The sequence below is a fragment of the Canis aureus genome, chromosome 22 (assembly GCF_053574225.1).
Source record: "Canis aureus isolate CA01 chromosome 22, VMU_Caureus_v.1.0, whole genome shotgun sequence".
NCBI classification, from domain to species: domain Eukaryota; kingdom Metazoa; phylum Chordata; class Mammalia; order Carnivora; family Canidae; genus Canis; species Canis aureus.
Genome location: NC_135632.1, coordinates 32,035,376 through 32,047,552, shown reverse-complemented (window position 1 = coordinate 32,047,552; position 12,177 = coordinate 32,035,376). Strand labels below are relative to the sequence as shown.

The following is a 12,177-nucleotide window of genomic DNA, read 5'->3' as shown; positions in this document are numbered from 1 at the left end:
CTCTCTCTCTTCCTCTCTCCTGTGTCTCTGCCTCTCTCTCTTTCTCATGAATAAATAAATAAAATCTTTAAAAAAAAGTTTGCTATTGAGGGTAGGGCTGGGGAGACAATATGGATATTTTCCTGTAAAATTCTTATCATCTGATTAAATTAAATGGAAATTAAAATAAAAGACTGTTATTGGCCTTTTCTTTCTAATTGTGTTTCTCACACACTTGGACAATTTATATCTTAATGAAAATGAGGCTCAAGAGATGCTTTTAAAATCCAGGAGGGGAAATTAGAATGCATTCCCCTTGATTGCAGCATTTGCTATTTTAAAGGGAAAAAACATCAGTGGTCACTTATAAATTGTGATTCTGACCTACATTGCAGAGCTAGCAAATTTCCCTGCGAAACTGATCAATAACATGCTGTTGAAAGAGGACCTTGCTAACAGCCTTTCCTTAGAAAAAGCTAAGGTTGACAGTCCAGGAAACAATTTGTTCAATTTCATCTACTCTCTTGGAATTCCCAGCAGGTAAAATTGCTCCCTGTTTCATAGTCACAGAAGCATTTCCCTTAAAGTAATAATGTTGGTGTTGATTGCATTTTTTATTTTATTTTTAAAAAAGATTTTATTTATTTGTTCATGAGGGACGCAGAGAGGCAGAGACATAGGCAGAGGGAGAAGTAGGCTCCCCACTGAGCAGGTACCTTGATGCAGGACTCTATCTCAGGACCCAGGGATCACGACCTGAGCCCAAGACAGACGCTGAACCACTGAGTCACCCAGGTGCCCTTTGATTGTATTTTTAATATGAAACTTATAAGTAGGTGCTTCTGGGTAATCATGGTAGCCAGCTAGCTGTATCTGACACCCTTTCTCCCAGCTTCTGGTACAGTGCCCTGGAAAGATGCATAGAGAATACTGAACTGCAGCAGAGGAGGAAACAAAAGGAAAGGCAGTGAATCAAACTTCACATGAAATTTCTGCTATCATCAGTGGAGCAGAATTGAGATTCTTGTTTTTGGATTATGCACCACCCATCCAATTTTTAAAAAGATTTTATTTATTTATTCATAAGAGACACAGAAAGAGAGGCAGTGACACATCCATCCACTTTTTATATCAGAATAGAATAAAGAAGCTCAAGGTTGATAGGAAGAGATATTATTGAGCTAACCTCTTTGTAAAGGCAGACATCCCCTCAATCAGGATTTCCCAACTTTGGCCCTATTGACATTTGGGACCAGACAATTCTCTGTTGTGGGGGACTGTTCTGTATAATGTGAATGGCTCAGCAGCATTCTGGTCTCTACCCACTGGATGCTAATAGCGCGTCCTGACCCCTGGTTGTGATAATCAAAAATGTCTCCAAACATTGTCAAGTTCCTTTAGGGAGGAAATAGTTCAGGTTGAGAATCATGATATAGATGACTAGCTTAGCTAGAGCCTCCAGCTTCTCTGTCCTACCTCTCTTTTGTCTCTTTTCATTTTTTTTTTTATGACAGGAACTCAATGGGGAGCACATTGCAGTGCCCTGACAGCTGAGGCAACTTGTCCCTAAAAAGATTTTAAGAAACTCATTTGGATCAAGATTCATCCATGGTGATAGAAGTTAAAGTAACGGTTATCTTTGAAGGAGAAGATGGGAGGGATGCAAAAGAGGCTTCTCCAGTGGTAGAAGCATTCCATATCTTGATCTAGGTGGTGGTTATCCATCTGATAAAATTCAATGAGCCCAACTTTTAGGCTGAGTACAATTACTATATTTAAGTTATACCTCCATTAACAATAAAAATAGAGAAAAAGAAAAGAAAAAGAAACTCCAACACAAGGCATATCAAAAGGAAAAGGACAAGGACTATTTCTTTGAAGATTGATAGTGAGAGTGAGCCTTTGAAAATGAAAAGATGTGAACATTTTAGAATGCATGTGCTTGCATCAAAGAGCTCTGCTTTGGGAGCCAGTAGATTATCACGTAGTCCATGCTGGTGGCTCTCTATCATTCCTATGAAGTAAAGAGGAAATTAGAATTAAAAGCTGGGGCTATAATTCAACCTTTGTCATAATCTTGGAGTGATTTCAGCAAACTACAAAGATAATGGATTAGTTTTAAAAATGCAATGGATTAGTCCACCTGAGCCATGCCAACAGAAATGGAGTGCATGTGCCCAGAAAGTTAAGAAGGAGAAGCTCCATATGAGCCACTCATCTGTCTCCTTGAATGCAAGCACTGTACTAATCAGTATCCCATACAGGTCTTCTACTGCATGGGTACTGTTCTCTAAGGCACAGTCCTCTGTTGCCCCTCTCCCAGTAACACCAATGCTTTTACATCTAAATCTAGAAAGCAGTGTCCTGGGTCTAGAGTGCAAGGGGCCGGCCATGGCTTATTTGTTTGGGGAATAGAGTTCCTGCAAGTAGAGCATTATGTCCAGAGCAAGAACAGTGAACAGGAAGTATACTTGGAGTAAAGCTTGACATGAATGTAGAGCAGTTAGAATTCTAGAATGGTCAGTGCAATAGTGGCAGATCTGGCACCTCACATTACATATCATCTACGTAAAAATGGTGTGCCCACTACGTTTCATGACAATTTTTCTAGCCTTCCTTCCTGCCCAGGTCTCTACCTCTAACAGAGATTTGGAAGCTGCTGCTGTTGTTCAAAGCACCAGCGAGTGGGGAGGCATCAGGCATCTGCCAGTTCACAAATCTCAGCAGGTTCATATTTGAAACATGATCATTCTGTCCAGAGTGGCTGGTATGTCTGAAACCCTTTAGTGTGCTGCGTGTGGTTAATCTGTTAGATCTTCAGGATGTCTACAATGGTCAGTTTGTCCAGGTTAATGAGAGGTCTGTGCTCTTTCTCTTTTTCTTTTTCTTTCTTTCTTTCTTTCTTTCTTTCTTTCTTTCTTTCTTTCTTTCTTTCTTTCTTTCTTTTTCTTTCTTTCTTTCTTTCTTTCTCCTTCTTCTTCTTCTTCTTCTTCTTCTTCTTCTTCTTCTTCTTCTTCTTCTTCTTCTTCTTCTTCTTCTTCTTCTTCTTCTTCTTCTTCTTCTTCTTCTTCTTCTTCTTCTTCTTCTTCTTCTTCTTCTTCTTCTTCTTCTTCTTCTTCTTCTTCTTCTTCTTCTTCTTCTTCTTCTTCTTCTTCTTCTCCTCCTCCTCCTCCTCCTCCTCCTCCTCCTTCCTTCCTTCCTTCCTTCCTTCCTTCCTTTCTTCCTTCTTCTTTTCTCTGGTATCTCTTCTAGGTCTAGATGAACTCTAGTATGTTTAGGAGGCAAAGAGGACTGAGAACATATGTGGCTGGGCTTTGGATATGTGCATGGAGCTCCCGCATGCCACTTTAGGACATGGGTTCCCACTGGCCCAAGATTGTTCCACTGGCATGTCTTAAATAGCTTCCTCCTCTTCTAAAGAAGGGGAAATCACCCTTGCCTTGCCTTGTCCTACTTCCTAGCTGCTCCCTGCCAGGGATATTCTGCAGAGGTGAGACAGTCTGGTTGTATCTTGCCCAAACCCCAGCCTGGGACCCAGGAGACCCGGGCAATAGAGACTTCTTCCCTTTGCCCTTTCCCAGTGTCTCACTCTCACCTAACACTGTCATAGATTAATGGATTCCCCATCAGTGGCCTCAACATACTTCTATTCTACCTCCCAGCTTTGTGTAGTAAGAGCCATTATTCATGGATTCACTTATTTATTAGTTCATGCATTTATTTAGTAAGCATTTATTATTTCTTATTTGACATCTATTGTGTTCCAGGCATTACTTTATGGGTGAGGGCTATAGCAATATATGAGACAGACAAGATCCTTATTTTCTAGAGTTTATTTCTTAGTAGAGAAAACAGACTAAGTGAATAAACAATCTAACAAACATATATTAGAAGGTGGTAAGTGTTATGATGTAAATAAGACCAGGACATGTGGTACTGACTGGGGTAGGGTGGGGAGTACTTAGAAGATGTAGTAGTTTGTCTACACAAATGAGACTGTCAAAGGCTTAGGAACATCTTAAAATAGCCCCAAGTTTATTAACTGTGGTCCATACCTGATAGCCTATTGGTATCCATTTTCTCCTGTTCTTTCCTAAACAAACCACTTTCCAAGTGTTCATTTGTCTCGGGGAAAGCTGAGTGAACTAGCTTCAGTGGTTGGTCCTGATTAATAGCACCCAGTCACAGTAACATCATTCCCTTGCCAGTAATTGGTCTAAGAATCTGAGCCTAAGCCAATCAGGATATAGTATTTTCCTGTCACTAGAGATCTGTTCAGGAATGGGCACCTGATCCATTTTGAGGCAGTGAGAAGTGCAGGGGAGTTTTCTGGAAATGTCTGGGATGTTTTCTGCTCTTAATGGGAAAAGATGGTCTGTCTCTTTTACTAGATGTGAATGAGGAAGTAAGCAGACAGTTATTCTTGGCAGGTGGCCTACAGCCATGAAGGAAATACTCCTGAGAGGAAATCTGACCCTCAGCATAGCTGAGTGTAGAGAAGGAAATTATCTGGTTCTTGAGGACATTAGTGAACCTCTAAGCCAGCCCATTTTGAAAGCCTGCTCTTCAGCACTCATCATTTCTGTAGAGGTCACAGCTTCTGTTTATGCACAGGGCAAGCCAGAGAGCCCCTAGGAGCAGCCCTCAACCAGTGGATGAGAGATGATGGATGACTTCCCCAGCTTTGTCTCTTGCTTGAGACAACTCTGAGCATCCTATGTGACAGAGAAGCCCTCTCCAAGTAGGGAACATTTACACTGAGCTGTGAATGACAACAAGAAGCCATCAGTGAGAAGAGTACTCACAGCTGAGGCACTAGGCTGGCAAAGACTAGTGTAGGATTTGTTTTGGCATATTCTAGAATCAGAAAAAGGAGAGCAAGTATGACTGGGCCCTGGTTAAAAGACAGCTGGGGTTCTAGAATCAGGCAGTTTGGTTAAGTCCTCCTCCTTGTCTTGCTTGCAGTTTAGTCTCAAGCAAGTTCCTTAACCCTTTTGAATTTTAGTTTCCTCATCTTCAAATGGACTTAATAATTGTACCCACATGACAGCATTGTAATGAGAATCAAATGAGCTCATGAATGTGAAATGTTTATTATAGTCCCTGGCCCAGAGTAGTTATTCTCTCATCTAGACTAGGTTTGCTTGCCTAATGTTCAATTTGCCATGGGTTTTACATCTTTCTGGGGTCATTGTCAGAATAAAATCACACTCCGCTGAAACTTGGGACTACAGAGTACGAACCACTGTGCTGGTAAACCCCGAGGAACCATAGCTAAGCATTTTATATAGAGAGATTATCTGGATCCATTTAGAGCTCTAGCTGCCCCAGAATTTTTTTCCTTGCCAGGAAATCTGGAAGCATGCCTTAAAAGCTTGCAAATGTGAGATCAGTGTATCATCTGAGCAAGAACACATCGCCTCTCCTGTAGCAGCCCCTGCTATAAACTACCAAAAGATAATCTGTCAAAATCCATAAAGACTGTGGCTCATGATAAACACTTGGCCAATTTGTCCATCAAATAAAATTAAAAACCTACTACAGACATGCTATTGAGGAAAACTGGAAGTGCTAATACGGTTCCACTGGAACACACATAATTTATTACCTGACTGGTCTTGACACATGTATTGTGGGCTGCTTTGAAAGCCTGTCTCTGGACTATGCGCTCTAAAGGATATTATTACTTTAGGAAAGATTCTGAAGTAACCCTTATGTCGATGGCCATCAAAACTTCTCCTGCCTCTTTAGGCCATGTTCAGCTTCCAAGGAAGCTACTGCAAAATTGCATATGTTAATTGCACAAGTGACTATGCAAAGTAATTCCAAAGCTTACCTGCAAGAGACAGGAATTCCACCCAGAATCCTTTAGCTGTGTGTTATCACGAGGCCACGGGGAAAGCTTATTGGATTTAATAACACATATTTGCTTACAACAAGGGCCAAGAAAATGTGTTTCAATTCACCTGCCAGAAGTGATATTTTCTTTCGAGCTCCCTGTCAGAGAGTCTAGTAAAATAATACAAACTGCTAAGTAATATTTATCTAGGGCAAGTAATATTTTTCTGACTTCTAGAAAGCTCTTAAAATAATCAAGCCTCTCCACATTTAGTCAAAAGCAGCTAAGTGACCATTTCTGTCTACCATCACTTGCTAATTTTCTATAATTATGTGCTATTAAAAGTGAAATGAAGAGATAGAGAAGGATACAATTACTCATTCTTTAACCTTATTAATAATAATGGTAATAATGACAGTTGATATTATGACAGCTTACCAGGGCCCAAGCAATATGCTTAACACTTAACTTATACCCATCTCATTTGATATTTCCAAAAAGTCTTTGGGAGAGGAAGATGTATTGTCATATTTTCTTAATAGGTGAGAAACAGAGACTTTAAAAGGTTAAGACATTTGTTCACAGTCACACTCTTAGTAGATGACTTGGTTGCATTTCTAACTTGGACTGCCTGGATCACATATTCACCATATACTCTGCCTCCTCTGGGCCTAATTTACACATCTATATTTGTCTTCCTCTTCTAGGTGACTGGGGAGTCCAGGGTGCAGCCCAGACAGAGTTTCCAGACATGGTGTGGGAATGAGGGGGGCTGGCTCACAGCTGAGGGCATGGAGCAAAGTGTGACTGGACCAGAGCTGCAGGCCATGGGAGGGCCAGGCAGGGAGCAAGGGGATGTCTGAAATGCCCACTCCTAGTCCAGTGGCCCAAAGTAAAGGAACAGCAACAGAGAACCTGCAAAACGGAGCAAGCAAGTTTGGCAGGCAGCCTGGGGAGATTGCCAGAATCTGGGGAGACTTAGGTAATGGGGACTTATCAGAGGATGTCCAGGGCAAAAGTACTGGTGGGCAGAGCTGGGAAGGATGCTGAGCACATTCCCATGATCTGTGAGAAAGAGATAGTCATGTTTTCGCTCTTGCATAGATCTCATGAAGAGTAAGAGAAATAGCTCATGTGCAAGCACTTTGCAAACTCTGAGGTGAGAATGTTGTTACAAAGGGTTGTCTGTGTTTGTACACCCAAGGTCAAACAATCTGTGCATCTGTGTTTCTCTGGCAGCAGCCTTGGCCATAGATTGCTGACCTAGGACACCTCAGTTAGGTTTAGAACTCGGAGAAAAGTAAGAAGATAGTTTTAGCAAAGAAAGAGAGGAGATAACTTTCCAGCTTTCTCATGTGTTTTTGGGGGAGGATAAATATACCAAGAGAAGAATCAAAACTATTGCAAAATAATGCTTCAGTGTTGTGGTTTCTAGGTAATAATATGTGGCATATTATGAACTGGATACAGGATTTAAAATGCATATGGTGGATTTTATCTTGTAGCTCAATTCAACCTTGGTTAATGGCAAAGAGAATGTCCAGGGTTTGTGAATGCTGTCATTATTCTGAGCAGGACAGCATGACGGGGAGTTGCACTCAGATGCCATCAGGGAGGAGAGAACCTGATTGAGTTTAACATCCCCATTTCTTTTTTTTATATATAAATTTATTTTTTATTGGTGTTCAAATTGCCAACATATAGAATAACACCCAGTGCTCATCCCATCAAGTGCCCCCCTCAGTGCCCGTCACCCAGTCACTCCCACACCCACCCACCTCCTCTTCTACCACCCCTAGTTCGTTTCCCAGAGTTAGGAGTCTCTCATGTTCTGTCTCCCTTTCTGATATTTCCCACTCATTTTTTTCTCCTTTCCCCTTTATTCCCTTTCACTATTTTTTTATATTCCCCAAATGAATGAGCCCTTTGTCCTTCTCCGATTGACTTATTCCACTCAGCATAATACCCTCCAGTTCTAAGCAAATGGTGGGTATTTGTCGTTTCTAATGGCTGAGTAATATTCCATTGTATACATAAACCACATCTTCTTTATCCATTCATCTTTCGATGGACACCAAGGCTCCTTCCACAGTTTGGCTATTGTGGACATTGCTACTATAAACGTCGGGGTGCAGGTGTCCCGGTGTTTCACTGCATCTGTATCTTTGGGGTAAATCCCCAACAGTGCAATTGCTGGGTCTTAGGGCAGGTCTATTTTTAACTCTTTGAGGAACCTCCACACAGTTTTCCAGAGTGGCTGCACCAGTTCACATTCCCACCAACAGTGTATGAGGGTTCCCTTTTCTCCACATCCTCTCCAACATTTGTGGTTTCCTGCCTTGTTAATTTTCCCCATTCTCACTGGTGTTAGGTGGTATCTCATTGTGGTTTTGAAGTGTAGTTCCCTGATGGCAAGTGATGCGGAGCATTTTCTCACGTGCGTGTTGGCCATGTCTATGTCTTCCTCTGTGAGATTTCTGTTCATGTCTTTTGCCCATTTCATGATTGGATTGTTTGTTTCTTTGCTGTTGAGTTTAATACGTCCTTTATAGATCTTGGAAACTAGCCCTTTATCTGATATGTCATTTGCAAATATCTTCTCCCATTCTGTAGGTTGTCTTTTAGTTTTGTTGACTGTATCCTTTGCTGTGCAAAAGCTTGTTATCTTGATGAAGTCCCAATAGTTCATTTTTGCTTTTGTTTCTCTTGCCTTCATGGATGTATCTTGCAAGAAGTTACTGTGGCCGAGTTCAAAAAGGGTGTTGCCTGTGTTCTCCTCTAGGATTTTGATGGAACCTTGTCTCGCATTTAGATCTTTCATCCATTTTGAGTTTATCTCTGTGTATGGTGCAAGAGAGTGGTCTAGTTTCATTCTTCTGCATGTGGATGTCCAATTTTCCCAGCACCATTTATTGAAGAGACTGTCTTTTTTTCCAGTGGATAGACTTTCCTCCTTTGTTGAATAATAGCTGACCATAAATTTGAGGGTCTGCTTCTGGATTCTCTATTCTGTTCCATTGAACATCCCCACTTCTGTTGAGTACAGGGTGGAAATGTGTGGGGCTGGTCTTGGGGTCCTAGAGAACACACTGTTGGGTTTCTATTCCACTCCAGCAGCCCAGGGAACTAGAGTTAACAGCAGTAGGAGGCAGCTGTTTTCATGCAGCAACCACAGGGAACACATCCAGCAGGGTGGCTTGTGCCTGATTTGGCTGGCAGCAGGACCAAGAAGGGACTGGGCAGAGGCACCGCTGTTACCTGGCATGGAGGCCTGGCGAAGAGCAAGCCATAAGCAGAATGCTGGAGGTTTTGCAGCTTCACCAATAGTTGGGAAGAAGCTGTGTAGAGACATTTCTCTACTGGAAATGCCCTTGGCTTCTGCTGCATACCATTTACTTGAGGCTGAATAGGAAATAGACATTGACATCAATCGGCCCTCTGCATCATTATCTGACAGAAGAATGCCAAGGACAGTCAGGAGAAATAAGTAAACCCATCCTTTCAGTTTGTAGGGGAAACACCAGGCTAGAGAAAGCCTTACCTTTGGGCTGAGTAAGCAGGGAAAAACCAGAAGAGCCAATATTGAAGAGAAAAATGGAGAACTCACTTTTCAGGATGGAGAGAAAAAGGACAAAGAATTTAATGACAAATGAATAGCTAAGAATCAGAAGGTAGTGATTAAACAGAGATAATTGAGGTTTCTAAAAAAAGGAGATTAGAGCAAAAGACTGAGAGTGACATTCAGATACATAAAAGAGGAAAACTTGCCTGATCTGTGGGAGCCCTGATTATGTATTTGGAAATCACTCATGCAGCATCTGCCTATATTAATGAAAACTTACCTAGGCACACCTTGGTAATTTTTAAAAATTTTAAATTCTTCCAAAGCATCCAGGGAGAAAATCAGGTGGCCTGCAAAGGAAGCAAATCCTATTTTACTCTGATATACTCTCTATAGTATTAAAGTTTAGAAGAGCATAGATTATAGGGAGATATGGGCAAAGATTTGGTACAGGGTACAATAATTTTATTATTATTATATATATAGTTCCATTTCTGAAAAGGTAAGCTCAATAGTTACCAAAGAAGTTTCCCTAAAAAAAAAAAAAAAAATGACTCTAGCTGGTCTAAAGATAGGAAACTCAGTAATGGGAAAATTCTTGTACAAAATGGTTTGCTCTAAACACAAGAGATCCACAAGTTAAATTTAAAGAACTGTTGCAAATATCGTTCTAAACCAAAGAAAAATATCAGAAGCACAATTGGAAAAAATACATTTAATAATAAATTTGGCAGGAGAGGTTATGTATGTTTGTCCAAAGTACTTGACACATAGTACATTCTCTATAAGCATTTGCTGAACGAATATAGGATTTTTACCATGTATGCAGAAATAAGTTGGAGAAATGAGGATGGCCAGGAGTTGGAGGAAGCTGAGTCATTTCCTCTTTCCCCTGCGTAAAGCAGAAAATGCAGGAGGGTAAGTGGTGGAACTTTCTGTTCCTTTTATGCCTTGTTCTTTCAAAGTGAAAGTCAAGTTCATTATTTCCAAGTGATTAATATTGTAAGCTCAAAGGGGCTTGGTCACATTCTCTGAATGAATAACTGAGGTCATGCATTTAGGAAGTGTAGAGCACTCTCAGAGCAGACAGGTACCTCTTGCCATATAAAAACAGTGCTGTCTCGGCGGGGAGGAGGCTGCTTCAAGATGAAGGTGAACATCTCTTTCCCAGCTATTGGCTGCCAGAAACTCATTGAAGTGGACGATGGATACAAACCTCATACCTGTTATGAGAAGCATATGGCCACAGACGCTGCTGCTGCTGCTCTGGGTGAAGAATGGAAGGGTTACATGGCCTGAATCAGTGGTGGCGATGACAGGGTAGGCTTCCCCATGAAGCAGGCGGTCCAGACCCACAGCTGTGTCCACCTGCTGCTGAGTGAGGGGTGCTCCTGCTACAGACCAGGGAGGACCGGAGAAAGAAAGTGCAGAGCTGTTCAGGGTTGCCTTGTGGATGCCAGTCTCAGTGCTCTCAACTTGGTCATTGTGAAAAAGGGGAGAAGGACCTTCCTGGCTTACTGATACTACTACGCCTTCTCACGGGGAGTCCAAAAGAGCTAGGAGAATCCACAAACTCTTCAGTCTCTCTAAGGACGATGCCCACCAGTATGTTGTGAGCAAGCCCCTAAATAAAGAAGGTGAGTAACCTAGAACCAAAGCAGCCAAGACTCAGCATCTTGTTACTCCATACATCTTCCAACACAAACATCGGCGTATGGCTCTGAAGAAACAGCGTACTACGGCAAATAAGAGGCTGCAGAGTAGGCTAAACGTTTGGCCTTGAGAATGAAGGAAGCTAAAGAAAAATACCAGGAACAGATGGCTGAGAGGTGGAGGCTGTCCGCTCTGAGAACTTCTACCTCTAAGTCTGAGTCCAGTCAAGGATGAGATTTTCTAAGTTTAACAAATAAGATCAGACATTAAAAATGTGTCTTCCTGGGTTTCTCGCTGTCAGCCAGGAAATTTTTCACATTGTTCCTCTGGATTTATATGATTCACTGAACTAAGTTAGCTAGAGCTTTCATTTGTAGAGAATTGATTGCAGATTGATTCACAACCATAATTCTTTTAAGGCAACCACTTAACAATGAGTCACAAAGTTGGCTTTTATAGGTGTCTGTATCTCTAGCTCACTCATTGCTGAGCAGTGCTATTTCTTCGTAGAAACAGTTCACTTTGAGGTTATGGGGACTTTATCCAACAATTGATAGTGGTTTGTGTTTATAAACAACTCCAAAATTGTTTGAGTCCAGCCGCTGCAGAGTGAGGGAAAAATTAGTGAGGACTATGTGTATAGTTTGTCCCAGGGAAGACAGGGAAATTTTTTCTGGAGATGACTGATTTCAGAATCATTTGGTCACAAACCCCAGTGGCTGAAGGATTTTTTTTACCTTTGGGTTTATTATTATTCACACATATTGGATCATCTTTCAGATAATATGAAGTTATTCCCTGATTTGAGGGTGAAGTCTAGGGAAAGTCATTATCTTTGTTCTAGGAAAGAAGCTTCAGGAGGGTGTACAATTCACCTGCCTCCTGAATTGGAGCTTGGTTCAGAATGAATGTGGCAGTGGGTTGGGGATTTCCTGGGAATTTCTTTGCTTTGCTTGAGATGTGCCAGAGATGTACAACCCTGTTCTTTGTTTTCTATTCTCTATTATATCCAGAGAACATTTAACTCTCTGTTTGAAGAAGGCTAAGGCTGGATTATTTTTGCCTGAAGATTATTGACTTTGTGAGTTATCAGGGGGTAAATTTTACAACACTTTTCCTGAATATAAATGTTATATATACCTTG

At 41.3% G+C, this 12,177-nt stretch overlaps 1 pseudogene; it reads left to right on the top strand.

Moving 5' to 3' along the window:
- The first annotated feature begins 10,207 nt into the window (after positions 1 to 10,207).
- LOC144293980 (small ribosomal subunit protein eS6 pseudogene) lies at positions 10,208 to 11,788 on the top strand (annotated as a pseudogene).
- Positions 11,789 to 12,177: the final 389 nt, after the last annotated feature.